Source organism: Lemur catta, chromosome 5 (genome assembly GCF_020740605.2).
Source record: "Lemur catta isolate mLemCat1 chromosome 5, mLemCat1.pri, whole genome shotgun sequence".
Taxonomy (NCBI): domain Eukaryota; kingdom Metazoa; phylum Chordata; class Mammalia; order Primates; family Lemuridae; genus Lemur; species Lemur catta.
In genome coordinates, this window is record NC_059132.1 from 53,391,562 (window position 1) to 53,405,543 (window position 13,982).

The 13,982-nt window shown below is 38.4% G+C and overlaps 1 pseudogene; it reads right to left on the bottom strand.

Annotated features, from left to right (window-relative positions):
* Nucleotides 1–1,184: 1,184 nt before the first annotated feature.
* On the bottom strand, nucleotides 1,185–1,334 carry LOC123638938 (annotated as a pseudogene).
* Between the last annotated feature and the right edge of the window lie 12,648 nt (nucleotides 1,335–13,982).

The window sequence follows — 13,982 nt, forward strand, 5'->3', positions numbered from 1 at the left end:
TTCATTCTTTTTGTCACTTCTGGCCAGTCTCTTTCTTACCTGAAGTGCCCATGGGTTGCAAGACTGCAGCAAAGCGCGGAAGGCCAGGCAAATTTTGCAAATTACAAGGGATTCCTTAATGCAGAGGCATCCCGCCCGTTGTGGTCTGACAGCTGTTCTGAGTACCTTCCCCAGAGATTGCCAGGGAGAGGAGTGAGAGAGAGGGAGGGGGCATGGAGGAAGGAAAGGCGATCCTCCCTGAATCAATTAGGCATAAACATAAGACTTCCTCCCAAATTAAAATCATCAGATACCAAAGACAGCTTTCCTTGGGGTCAACCTGAGATGCTCATGCTCTGCACCTGTTTAATATTCCTTTCCCCTTCTCCCTTTCTGTCTGCCTGGGTTTCTCTCCTCCCTCTGCCCAGCTCCCCCACCCTGTGCCTTTTCTCCTTTCTTCTCTCTCCCTCTCCCTCACACCATGTTATCATTATTGTCAGTAGAACGAGCTGCATGCATGCCAAATCAGGTCATTCACAAATATAGAACAAACGTCTGTCACTACAGATTTACCACTATGACTAAAGCATGGCCCTTCTGTCTGTAAAAAGTGTGCCCATTAGTTGTGTGGGACCCCAGCCCCCATAGCCTCTCAACCCTCCACCTTAGCTTATCCAAGGTAAGCATTTCTCCAATAAACACCCTTTGAGTGTCTTTAATGATTTATTGCGGTGGCTCCACTTGTGTTTCTAAAGCCAAGACACAGTCGGCTTTTCCCTTTAAGCCCATCCCCACCCCCAGCACGTGTATAAAGCCATTTTTCTAGAGTTTAGGGCTTAACTGTAAATATTTGTTCTGGGCTGAAACCTGCTAGAGGATATTTGCCCAAAACAAGGTAGCTAACAACATTTCATTAAAGAAACTGAGCATGAACGGAGGCAACTTTTCAAGAAAAAGAAATAATGAAACATTAAACTCTACTTCCATTATTCAGAATTCTCTTTTGGACATTTTAAATTCATGAACGTTTACATTGTTAAAATCTGATGGATTCTCCCCTCAATCAGATATTAAAATACACTTGATGGAAGGAAAAAATGAGAAGAAAATAATAAGGAGAAGAAAAAAAAGGATAAAATGTATTTTAAATGCCCATTTATCTTTAAGTTTTTAATTTTTTTTTCTTTTTTAAAAAGCAAGTATCAGGGGAGAATGCAAATGCAGTGCCCCACTACCACGAATCATGCAGTGAGTTTCCCACATTTGGGGAAACCACAGGGGTCAGTGCACTGGATAAGCCTCACCCTGGGAAAACCACCTTTGAGATCGGGGTATCTCCCCTGCCAGCTAAGTATGCCCATTTATCTTTAAAATGGTCTTGTTTTCAAATGGTTTGGTCCATTTTAAAGGACAAGTCCACTGTGAGTTTTACAGATAACTAAAGCAAAGTCAAACGCACATGTGTTTGAATGAGAAAATGGGTAATGGAGAATATAATTCATTACTGAACACGAAATGCCAAAAAACTAGAGTCTTTTTCTGTTTTTGTTTGATAATTACCACAGAACAGTCTAAAGAAATATTAAAGGACCTCCGAAACCTAAGATGAAAAACAAAAATAAAAGCATAACTTATTTATCCATACCACTTCTTTCTATTCTAATTGTTAGACTGGGTGTATTTTCATAATTGAGAATTTTTATTTTTTTTAAATGAAGACAACAGAAACCACAAATATTAAAATGAGACAATCAGACCTGTTATAACTGCCCCAAAAACCTGTATTCCCCACCTGATCCCAGTTGTAAATGCCTTTGCCAGTTAATTATTATGCTATCATTATTGTTATCACCATTGTTATTATTTTGCACTTTTCTGTGATCATTAGGTTGTCGGTTCAACCATCATATATGGGTTATAATAGAAATTCATTACCATGTGATGGCTGTTGGGCAGCCTATGGGAAATGACTTGATAGTCTTGCAAACACTGAATCATGGAGTAAATTAACACTCATTTTCATGCACGTTTGCTTTCATGTTGATGACCTGGAAACACATGCTTACACTCCATATTTTTCCTTGTTGCTCCTGATTTGTTTCTTCTCTGGTAGGAATAGAACAATATGGGCTTCCTCCAGGGGACAAAACAACACCTAACTCTGCAGCGTGGAAGGGCGAGAGGAGCAGATGGATGCAGACTATGTTTAGAGAGGGCCAACAGAGCACACACAGAGAGGAAACGCAGCTACCTGGTATCACACCTGGGCGCTGCCAACTGTCTTGGCAGTCAGGCTGCCTGGGGAATGGGAAGGTGTGGGCCAAGAGGAGAGTCGGATCCAAAAATGATTGGTTGACTAGTCCTTTAAGAGAGGATACTCCAGGTAGCTTGCCACTGGGGCCATAGGGTTTAACAGCTCAGTCGCCCTGGACCTTAACACATTCCCCAAAAAGGGGGAATGGATGTCAATGGATGTTATTGCTCCACTTTATCAACCATCTCCTGACTTGCATGAGTCTACGACAGCCTCCTGCAGTCTTTCTTCCTCTAATTGGCAATCAGACCAACTAAAATAGTCCTTAATTTTAACACCAAATCTTTCCTGGTGTCTAGAGTGAGACCAGTAACAGCTATTTCCTACTATGGGTGGGCCTTTGGCAACTTTCAACACTTCCTCAGCAGCACCATCCACTAGAACTTTCTGTGCTGTTGGAAATGTTCTTCTATAACTGCACTGTCCAATACAGTAGCCCCTAGCTACTGAAATGCTTGAAATTTGGCCAGTTTAACTCAGGAGATATTTTAAAATGTATCTGATTTTAATTGATTTAGATTGACTCAATTTAGTTTACATTTAAATTTTCCATAATAAAAGTTCTTTTTTTCAGTGACTCCAAATACTCAAAGAAATATATCCTGAAAGTATATCAACTCACCTGTTGCTTCTTTCCTTCTAGTTGAGTCACATGTGGCTGGTGGCCACACACTGGACAGCATAGATCTCAGGATTGGCTGCAGACCCTTCCAGCTATTTCTATGTCAGCTCTGTCAGCAATGCACATGTCAAAGTGCTTCAATCTACTAATAAAAGACCTTGGTGCCTTATTCTCATCATTATAAACCAGGACTCGGGCTAATGCCATCACACCCAGGTACACAATTACTGTGTATAATCTGATGACACACAAATCAACTTTCTACCCCTGAGCTGACCTTTTTGGTTCATATAACACTTTACCCTCGCAGTGGTCCAAAATCTCACCCAAGATATATCAAATCAGAATCTCTGGAGGGGTACCTTAGTTTAGAAACTGAGGATTTTTACAGGCTTCTCGGGAAAATGGACCTAACAGACACTGACAGAACATTCTACCCCAAAACTGCAGAGTACACATTCTTATCATTAGCTCATGGAATATTTTCCAAGATAGACCATATGAAAGGCCACAAAACAAGTCTCAATAAATTTTTAAAAATTGAAATCATATCAAGTATTTTCTCAGACCACTGTGGAATAAAAGTAGAAATCAATTATAAGAGGAATTCTCAAAACTATACAAATATATGGAAATTAAACAACCTGCCCTTGGGTCAATGACGAATTCCATTTTTTCTAGTATTAAGGATTGTGCCCAGAACTGGAAATAGTATTCCAGAGTTCACTGACCACCACCAAGTGACAGCAGGACTGTCACTTCCCTTGTTCTTAGATAGTTTCCGTCTGCTAATGGAGCCTAAGAAATCACAATAATGTTTTAAATGGCATTGTAAGAACTATCTAAGGGACTTTCTGGCAAAGATGGAGGACTGAACACAAACATTAACTCTTGTTCCATCCTAAAACCCACTAAAATAACTAAATGCTCTTTTTTTTTATTTGCATAAACCCACAAGGACAAAGATAATGAGAGAGAAGGAAATAGTAATAACATTTTGGAATCTGGAAAGCAGATGCTCAAATCATATTAATAACTGACTTATCAGACCTAAGAAAGGTGACTCTAAACCAGCAAAGAGATCAATAGATAAACAAACTCCATGACACTGAAAAATCCCCCAAAAGCTCAGAAATCGGTGGTATCAGTCGTCTCTAGAAGTAGGGCTTAAGGTGCAGGGTCTAAACAGGAGGATTGGTTGAAATCGGTTTAAGACATGACATCTCCTCTTTTCTGTGCAGTTTTCCTTCAGCCCAGCAGAAGCCTGAGTGTCTATTCTCCAGAAAGAGGGTAAATGAGAAAGGTCGCTGGACAGGGGTTACACCAGACACAGTCTAGGGCAGGGGAACCTTAATGAAAGGAGGACTAAGTAGGATTGAAGGAAGATTAAATAAATATTTACATACTGACTGCCAAGACCTATGCCCTTTTCCCTCACTCTGTTTCCAGGATGTTGGCAGCTTGTCTCTAGCCTTCATGCAAGAGTTTGGAAGGTCTTTCTCCAGAGACAGTGCAAAGGGAAAGACTTCAAGAAATTGACGAGGAGGGGTCCCCAAAGAAATGGCTGAGCTGTCTCATCCTACGGACTTTACAGTGTGTAAACCCTACCCATGAGCTCAGAACTTCCAATTAGCTTTTAAAAAATGTTAAAATTTGTTTCCATTATGGTAAACTGCACATAATATAAAACATACCATTTTAAGCATTTTAAGGGTACAGTTTAGTGGCATTAAGTAGATTCACATTGTGAATCCATCACCACCTTCCATCTCCAGAACTTTTTCATCACCCCAAGCAGAAACTCTGTACCCATGAAACAATAACTCCCCATGACCCCCTCTCCCTAATCCCTGCTCACCTCTGTTTCTACTTTCTGTCTCTATGAATTTGACTCTTCTAGGGACCTCCTATAAGCAGAATCATATTATTTCAATTAGTATAATGTCTTCAAAGTTCATCCATGTTGTAGCATGTCAGAATTTTCTTCCTTTTTAAAGCTGAATAGTATTCCAATGATGAAGTAATACAGGATCAGAAACTATAGAGTTATGGGAAACACTTTTTGTTGACTCTTAGCCTACAGAGTATTTTATTCCTTCCCCAAACCAGGATGATTTATAAAACCTCCCTACAGAGCTGCACAGAGAAGCCAATCCAGGTACTAGTTGCTACAACAGTACATGGTTTTGCAGGCCTCAGAATAGAGAATAACTTCTTTTAATTACATCTGATATATTACACAGATCTGAGCAGGAGCACACAGAAACAAAAATAGCTATCCACGGCTATCCAAATATGGCTGATGAAGATTCCTGGCTTTTACACTTGAATTGCTACAAAACTTAAACAGAGACAGAGAAAGACTTTTTTGCTGTTGGGAACAGCCCCTCTGATGTGGACCACCATGGGACACAGACTGTCATGTGATAAAGAAAATGACCACAGTCAGGTTGACAGTGGGCCATGAACTCAGATCAAAGTGGAGATACGTTAGTCCCACTTTACTAAAGGTTTCACTTGATTCCTACCAAAAGTACTGTGGCTCACATGAGAAATCTACAATGGTTCATCTTGGTATTAATTAATGTTCTTTATATATTCATTATTTTGTGTTTTTTTTCACACTTACAGAATAATTCCTGTATTTATTAAAATATTTACTGAGCACCTATGTGCTAAATGCTATATTTCAAACTTAGAATACAGTGTTGAATAATCAAGATACCTTTTATTATATAAGACAGATAATGTCTTTTATATTCATTTTAATAAATATTTATTGAGTACTTTGGTGTTTCAGGGACTATGCTAGAAGCTAAAACAGTGAAAAAGTGGAGGTAATTCTTGCCTTAATTGAACAGTAGCCAAATATGCATGTGCTTAAGTTAATTGTTCAATGAATAATATGTGGTTTTATGCTACATACTGCAGTTTAAGTCATTATCATTTAAATATATTTCCTGTCTTTCTATGACACTCTATTTTTTTTTTCAGCTTAAAACTCTTCAATCTTCATTGGTTTCTGTGCCTGATTTTCTAACTTCTTTTCCTAGCATGTCTCCAAAATATACCTATGTGAAAACAAAACAAAACTTGTTAAATTTCCTGGAAGGTGCCCTGTCTGTCTGTTTTGTACTAATGTCACATTTATCTGAAATCTCCTCCTAACTCACACGCTCTCACTCTACACTTCAAAGCCTAGCTCAGACCTGAGCCCTCTGAGAAGAGCCCTCACCTCCCCTGAACAGCTACTCCTGTGAGCAGGCAGCATTTGTCACCCCTCCTGTCTCGGAGTAATTGAATGTGTGTAGCAGGACTCGATCTCCGTCTACCTGGTTAGTTGTGCCAGAGACCTCACTGTATTCATGAGAACGCGACACAATTTCTGCCAGACTAGAAACACTTTACATTCAGTCACCTTTGGGCACCCTCTCCCCACTTCTGGACTGCGCTGTGGGTCCACAGCCCTGCACATCGCTAGGGTTGGGATGAGGATGGGATGAGGATGGGAGCCCCTCTACTTGGCAGTCCTCTGTTGACACAGTTGACCCCTGAGCACCATGGTCAGGTGCACTGGCATTCTGCTGCCTACATGCCATGCCTGGAAAATATATGTCTTTGCAAAGCTGCCTTTGGTTTCATCTGCTGCCTAGACAGTCATGTATCCATTTCTCTCTGCAGTTTTTCTACATGCCCAGGTCTAGCTTTCCACTGCTCTGAGTCTCACAGCCCTCAGTTCCTTTCCCTGCTCCCTGAAGGGGATTCTAGCCTGGCAGGGAGAGGGTAGGGGAAGAATGTATTCACCCGTGCACCCAGCTCTCCCACCCTCCATCTGGTATTTGTCTATTGTTGTAATGTGAAATGTGTCAGCCTATTTCTGCTTCCAACCCAGCCATGTTTCTTACCTGAAGATATTAACTTGCACCTTACTTACATGGGAAGGAGTAGGGGGAGAGGGCAATGAAAAAAGAAAAAAAATCTCATGGATTATTTCCTCAAAATAATATCCTGCTTCATTTGGTAAGAGAACCAGTGTCACACAATGGGGTGTTTCTTGGTATTGAATTTGCTAGAGGCTTAGTTATTTTTCTATTCTCTGAATCTTTAATAGCACTTGGTGTATAGTAGACACTCAGTGACTGTTTATTGAATGAATGAGTGCATAAAATAAGCGAGAACCCTCCCTTGCTTAAAATTTTCAATGGCCTACCATCACCTATATGGTAAAATTGCTACTTTTAAGTGCAACAGTTGAAGCCTTTGATTATCTGGTGTCTGGCCTGTTTTCTGGTCTCATATCAACTTTTTCATTAAATTTTTTATTTGTGGGGTTTTGACTTCTCCACTAGGCTGGGAGCCTCTTGAAGGCAGAGATCATATTATCCCAATCCACATGTAAATGTAGAAAAAGTGCTCAATGAATGGGGCATTAATGCATTGTTTAAGCAGAACTAAAGGCATGCAGTTAATATTTGCTCAAGATTCCAGTACCCAGAAGCAGGCAGATCTGGTAAGCATTAGCTTTAATAGAATGGTGACTGCTTAAGGCCTCGCTCTTTGTAAATCTGTCAAACACTATATATATGTGGTTATTAGTTTTGCCTGCTGGGGAGCAGAGGCACAAAAATGTTTGTGAACATAAGAGGAAGGGAATCACAGTGTGAAACTGTGGGTGAGTATGTATCAAACCGTAAGCTGTTTCAAAGCAAGGGTAATTCATGTCTTATTCCTTGTTTCTCCACATCAGTACCTAGCAAACAGTATCTGTAACACAATAGGTACATTATGTTTCTGAAATTGGGTAATGTGAGTCTGCTAACTTTATTCTTTTGTATTTTTCTTAAATTATTTTGGCTACTCTCATTCCTATGACCTTTAATATAAATTTTAAATATTTTTGTACCTACAGACAGAACAAAATCTGGTGGAGATAACATTAAATCTGTAGATTAAGTGGTAGATGATTGACACCTTAACTATATTGAGTCTTCCAAACCATGAACATGGTATGTCTTTTCTTTTATTTAGGTCTTCTTTGATTTCTTTCACTAGCATTTTATATTTAGTAGTTTTCAGGATGCAGATCCTACATGTGTTTTATTAAATTTTCACCTAAATATTTCATTTTGGGGGAGTTTATAAATGGTATTTGCTATGATTTGAATGTCCCCACCAAAACTCTTATTGAAATTTAATTGCCATTGTGATAGTATTAAGAGGTGGGGCCCTTAGGAGGTGATTAGACCATGAGGGCCCTACCCTTATGAATGGATTAATGTCATTATCTTGGGAGTAGGTTAGTTGTCACAGGGCTGGATTCCTGATAAAAAGATAAGTTCAGCCCCTACCCTTCCTTTCTCTCTGTCTTCTGTAGTTGCTTGTCCTGCCATGGGATGATTCTTGCCAGATGCCAGTGCCATGCTCTTGAACTTTCCAGTCTCCAGAACCATGAGCCAAATAAACTTCTGTTCTTTATAAATTACCCAGTATCATGTGTTCTGTTATAGCAGCACAAAATGGACTAAGACAGTATTATTTTAATTTGTTTCCAATTGTTGATTGCTAATCTATAGAAATGCAATTGATCTTTTCATGTAGATATTATATCCTCCAAGCTTGTAAAATTCATTTATTAGTTTTAGCAACTTTTTGGTAGAGCCCATGGATTTTTCCATGTAGATAATTATATTTTCTTTAAATAGGGACAGTTTTTTAAAGGTATATCCCTGTCATTTCTTTTTATTACCTTATTATACTGGCTAGGACTTTTATTTCCAATCTTAGGAGAAAAAAATTGAGGTTAAGAAATTTCCCTTCTTTTCCTAGCTTGCTTAGAGTTTTTAATCAGAAGTGGATGCTAAATTTTGTCAAATGATTTTTCTGCATCAATTAATATCATAATGTGGTTGTCCTTTTTTGTCTATTAATTTGATGGATTATATTTTTTGGCTTTTAAATATTGAATAAGCTTTGAATTCCTAGGATAAATTACAGTTGATTATGATGTATTTTTCCTTTTCTATATTGTTGGATTTGATTTTCTAGGGGTTTTTGTTTTTGAGGATTTTTAAAAATCCATGTTTATGGAAGATATTCTTCCGCAGTTGTCTTTTCCTTTACTGTTTCTCTCTAGTTCTTATATCAAGGTATTGCTGAACTAAAAGAATGACTTGGGAAATAATTTCTTCTCTTTAATTATTACAAAGAGTTCACATAGAATAGATATTATTTCATCCCTACATTTTTGGTGCAATTAAGGAGTAAAACCATTTGAGTGTGAAGATTGTTTTTGTTGAAAAATTTTAAAATATGAATTCAGTTTTTTAATCAGATTATCCCTTTCTTTTGGGTGAGTTTTGATAGTTTGTGTCTTTTAAGGAATTAGTCCATTTTATCTAAGTTGTTGAATTTATATCTGTAGAATTTTTGTAGTATTCCCTAATTATCTTTTTAATGTCTGTAGTGTATAACTATGTGCTCTCTTTTATTTCTGATAGTAGTCATTTGTGTATTCTCTCCTTTTCTTTTTCAGACCGGCTAAAAGTTTATTGATTTTACTGATCCTTCCAAAAGACCAACTTTTTATTTCATTAATTTTCTCTTTTGTTTTATTTTATAAATTCCATTAATTTTCATTCTTATCTTTTTGCATTCTTCCTTCTGATTCCTTTGGGTTTCTTTTGCTTGTCATCTTCTAGTTTTTCAAAGTAGAAGCTTGTATTTTTCAATTGAGGTCTTTCTTATTTGCCAATAAAATTACTTAATGCTATGAATGTTCCTCTGATCACTTTATCTTCATTCTATGACTTTAAAGATGTCTTTCATTTTTTCAGTTCAAAATATTTTCTAATTTTCATTGAGACTGTAGCTGACAGAGGTGAACTCGGTTGCCTAATAATAAATCTGCATGGTTTTTAGATATGATTAACTGAATTAGGTTAGTGTTGTTTTCCTTTTCAATCTAACTCACATTAGGCATTGCAAGAAAGATTTGAAGAAATAAAACATGGAGGAAACCATTTATTTTGGACAGTTTAAACTTTAGCAATTTAATATAATAATTTCCCTGCTATGATCTGGAATATCCTAGAACCAAAGTTTTGATACCTTCTCAGAATCTAGAAACTTGAGTTATGTTAGTATGAACTCATCATCTTCAGAAATATGCTGCAATGTTGTCTCTCAAACTCTAATGTACATAAAGATCACTGTGAGAGCTCATTAAACACAGATTCATGGGTTCTTGCTCCAGGGAATTCTGATTTCGTATGTCTAAGAGGGGCCCACAGACTTGCATTTTTAAGAAGTTCACAGTTGATATTTAAGCTGCTGGTCTGAGGACCACACTTTGAGTAGCACATTTCTACAGCATTAGAAAATGTTGTCCACCAAGTTCTCTTTGACATGCCTTCATACTTTGCATGGTTTTCTATTTGCTTTCCTCTTTTGCTTCTTTGAAATCTCCTTGTCTTCTTCCTTTTCCTTTTCCTATCCTCTAAATATGGATATTTTTCCAAATTATAACTTTGGCTCTTAATATTTCATCTTTCTTTCTGTTATAAATTCAATAACTACTTACTGAGCATTGACTGATTGTCAAGCTAGGCTCTTGGTACCATGTAAGGCAAAACCAGTGGAGTCTGTGCCCCTTGCTCCACTATTATCTTCTCTGTGAAAGTGCTCTCAGAACTTTCTCACAGACGTGACCTCCTCCTCCTTTGCTTTCTCATAGCTCTTTATTTGTTTCACTCATCTGGCTTTTATTTCATTCTATCTTGGTTGGGAATTCCCTGAAATAATATCCCAAATCTTGATTGAAAACAGAATCTGAACTGGGCAAGTTTATCTGAACTTCCAATTTTGATTTTGTCACTGATCTGTATTTACTCTTGCAGGTTCAATAATTATATTAGTCTTGGAATTGATCAGAAAATTGTGACAATCTTTTCAACACAATACTACCTATGCTGATACAGAATATATATTAGAGTTATGAAATTTTTAAATTAATAATCAAAAATGTTACAAGGTGACAGGGAGGGTGAAACAAAGTTCCACTTCTAAGCATATTGGCACAAGACAAATCTTTATGGTATTTATTTATTTTTATCTAATTCAATTCAATTAACATGCATTAATAATTCAAAATATGCAAATGCAATTCTGTTGTACTTGTGTGCATTTTTTTCTCTCTAGTCTATATCATGCGTCTCCAAATTTTGTCGGGGCGGATATATAGGTTGGCCCTGCTGCCTCTCTTCTTGCTCGTGGCAGCAATCAATTAAAATAATGCACATCCCTGTGGATGTCTGGGTGTTAAAAAAGGGGAGAAGTGGGAGGAAGGGAGAATGTTTTTACATATTTGTGAATATCAGTGGAAACTTCTCTGTGCTATCTCTGTGCTGCCCTGCCGACTTCCTTCTCTGCTATATAAAGCGCTCATATAGGAAGTCACAAAATTGCAATGGACATCCAAGTCCAACCTGATATATTAGGTCCTCAAATGTTGACTTGTTCTGGACTCATAAATTTTTTGAGCGGGAAGGCATTTGGGTAAGGGAAAGAATGGAGAGCTTCTTTGAGTAAACCAGTGGCTCTTTGGTATAAAGCACATTTAACATAGCATAAAAACTAAGTATTTCCTGCAGAAGGAGGAAAGTGTAATTCTGCCTGTCAACTAACCCTGTGACTATATCAAATTTAGAATATCACAAATATTCTGCCAGTGTTCTCTGGGACCAGTAGAGAGAGCTCCTCATACCTTTTGCATTACAGTGGAGACATATCACTGTCACATTCAACTTAGACACATCCAACTTCATGGTGAACCATATTTTTCACACAACATGGCTCCTAAATGCATGCCAACTACTTTATCTGGTGCTCAAGAAGAGAAGCAGAAGTGTGTTCCAATAATGGAAAAACTGAACTGTATTGGCTCCACTGAAAGACGGTACAGTGTATGCAAAGCACACATACTGTTCTTTGCGGGTGATTTAAGGGGCTTTCCATGGTGGAAGAAAGCTGGTTCTTCAGTGGTCCTAGGGCCTCCCTAGGCAGCTGTGGAATTAGGCCAGTGCCTCCCAGGCTCTGCTCTTCTAGACCATCAGCAGAGGAGAGCATGAGGAAGGCTAGTCTCTATGGAAACCACCTCCCCCACCCCATACCTCTCTATACTCCTTCTTCCCTCTTTTCCAATTCTATTATCAGAGAACTTTCCTCATTTCATAGGTGGTGTTATGGACGTGATGCAACAAAGCCTTTACTGAAGGGAAAATTTGGTGCAGTGCACTGTTGGTAGGAGCCTTCATCCCAGATAAGACATGTGGGCCCTTAGTGACCCATGGGCCCCAGTGCAGTACAATAGCTACATCCAAGGGTCACCACAGCTTGGTGATTTCCTAAGCATGAGAGACCTCAGGCTGCTCTCACTATGAGATCAAGTTTGAGATTATTGCTGGGCAGGACATCACATGGAGACCATTTCTCTCTTTGCCAAACAGTAGTTCTTCTTCTAGCCTAATGGTTATCAGATTTTAAAAGGAAGGAAATTATATTTATTTTTGGTATCACACGGAATAACAGAGGAAATATGTAATCGGGGAGATCCAGATATCCTGAAAGAAAATGGGAGGCAAGGGGCAAGGTGGGAACTGGGGTGCCAGGGCAAGCTGCTAAAACACTACTGGAGTAGTGTGATTGCTCCAGAGGAACTAAGTCACCAGGAAAACCTTCACTTAGGAACTAAATTAAGAATAAGGTCTCCATTGTTTGTCTGACAGTGGCCAGAGTTCATGAGTGCCTTGCTTTGCCCCCAGGGGCTCTGTTTCTCTACTCTAAGCCAGCTCTGATTAAGAGGAAGCCATATATCCTCTAAGAATATTTCTGTCTCATGCTTTACTCAGTGACATTAACAGAGGGAAATGAGGTTATGTGAACTTCCCATGGATATTTTGATGGGAGCGACTCAGTGGATACAAAGGAGTCCCTGTGAAGCACATCCACACACAGAGAGAGTCAAGTTTATTCTAGTGATTCCCCCAGGTTTCACTAGCTGACGAAAGAGAAAAGAACATCCTAAGAGATGGTGATTCCATAACTATATGCAGATGGCCAAATTACATAGTAGGCAATGACCCCAAAGAAAATAAAGCAGTGCAAAAATCTTCCAAAGCAAATGGGTTAGGTGTAGGATATTTTAATGACCAAGTCAACGCTGATGCAAATAACTTCCTGGATTTTTCATTTTCCAGTTAAAAGACTATTGCTTGGCAGTCAGTAGGCTAGATTCAAAACCTACCTTATCTTCGAAATCTTCTAGAACATAAAATTGATAATAGCTAGGAAAACAAACTCTTAAGCAAAATAGTTTAGATTCATTGAGAATTTAGCAAATATGAAAATTACTATGCAAGAAAAGAAATTTTGTAACTTAATTCTAGAAACAAATGTCCTACCTACCCCCACGTGCACACCCATGCACATGCGCACACATACATCCTCTTCAACTTCTACTTTTCAAGAGGTGTTCATCATAGCCCCACAGAAAATATTTAACCTTAACATGGTGAAAATCAAGTCTTTTCCCTAAACAAGGCTATCTTTCAGCTTAGCACAGGACACATGTTGCCATTTTGCTCCTAGGGAAGTACCAGTTTTGGTTTCTTCCTCGAAATATAAGTGAAGCACGAGTCCCTGAACGGCAAGGTAGAGCCTTGTGGAAGTTGCATTGGAAGGCGGGAGAACAATTGTCTTTGAAATTGATCTGTAGTCTCTCTGCCTTTGGAGCCACCTGAAGCACAGAATCCTTGGCTATCCTCTCTTCAGTCCTTAGCCAATCAGTTGCCATGTTTTTTTCTATTCATTTTTCTCCTCTAATGTTTTATCCATTCCCCGGAGTGATGAGCCAATGCTTTTAAAATAGTAGGCATTCAACAAATATTCCACGAATGATTGAATTTTTCTTATTCACTTGTAGGCTTCAAATGATTGTTTGGTTCCATCTCTCAACAGATATTGATGTAGTTCAGAAATACACTATGGCAAACACCACAGGAATTATTTCTC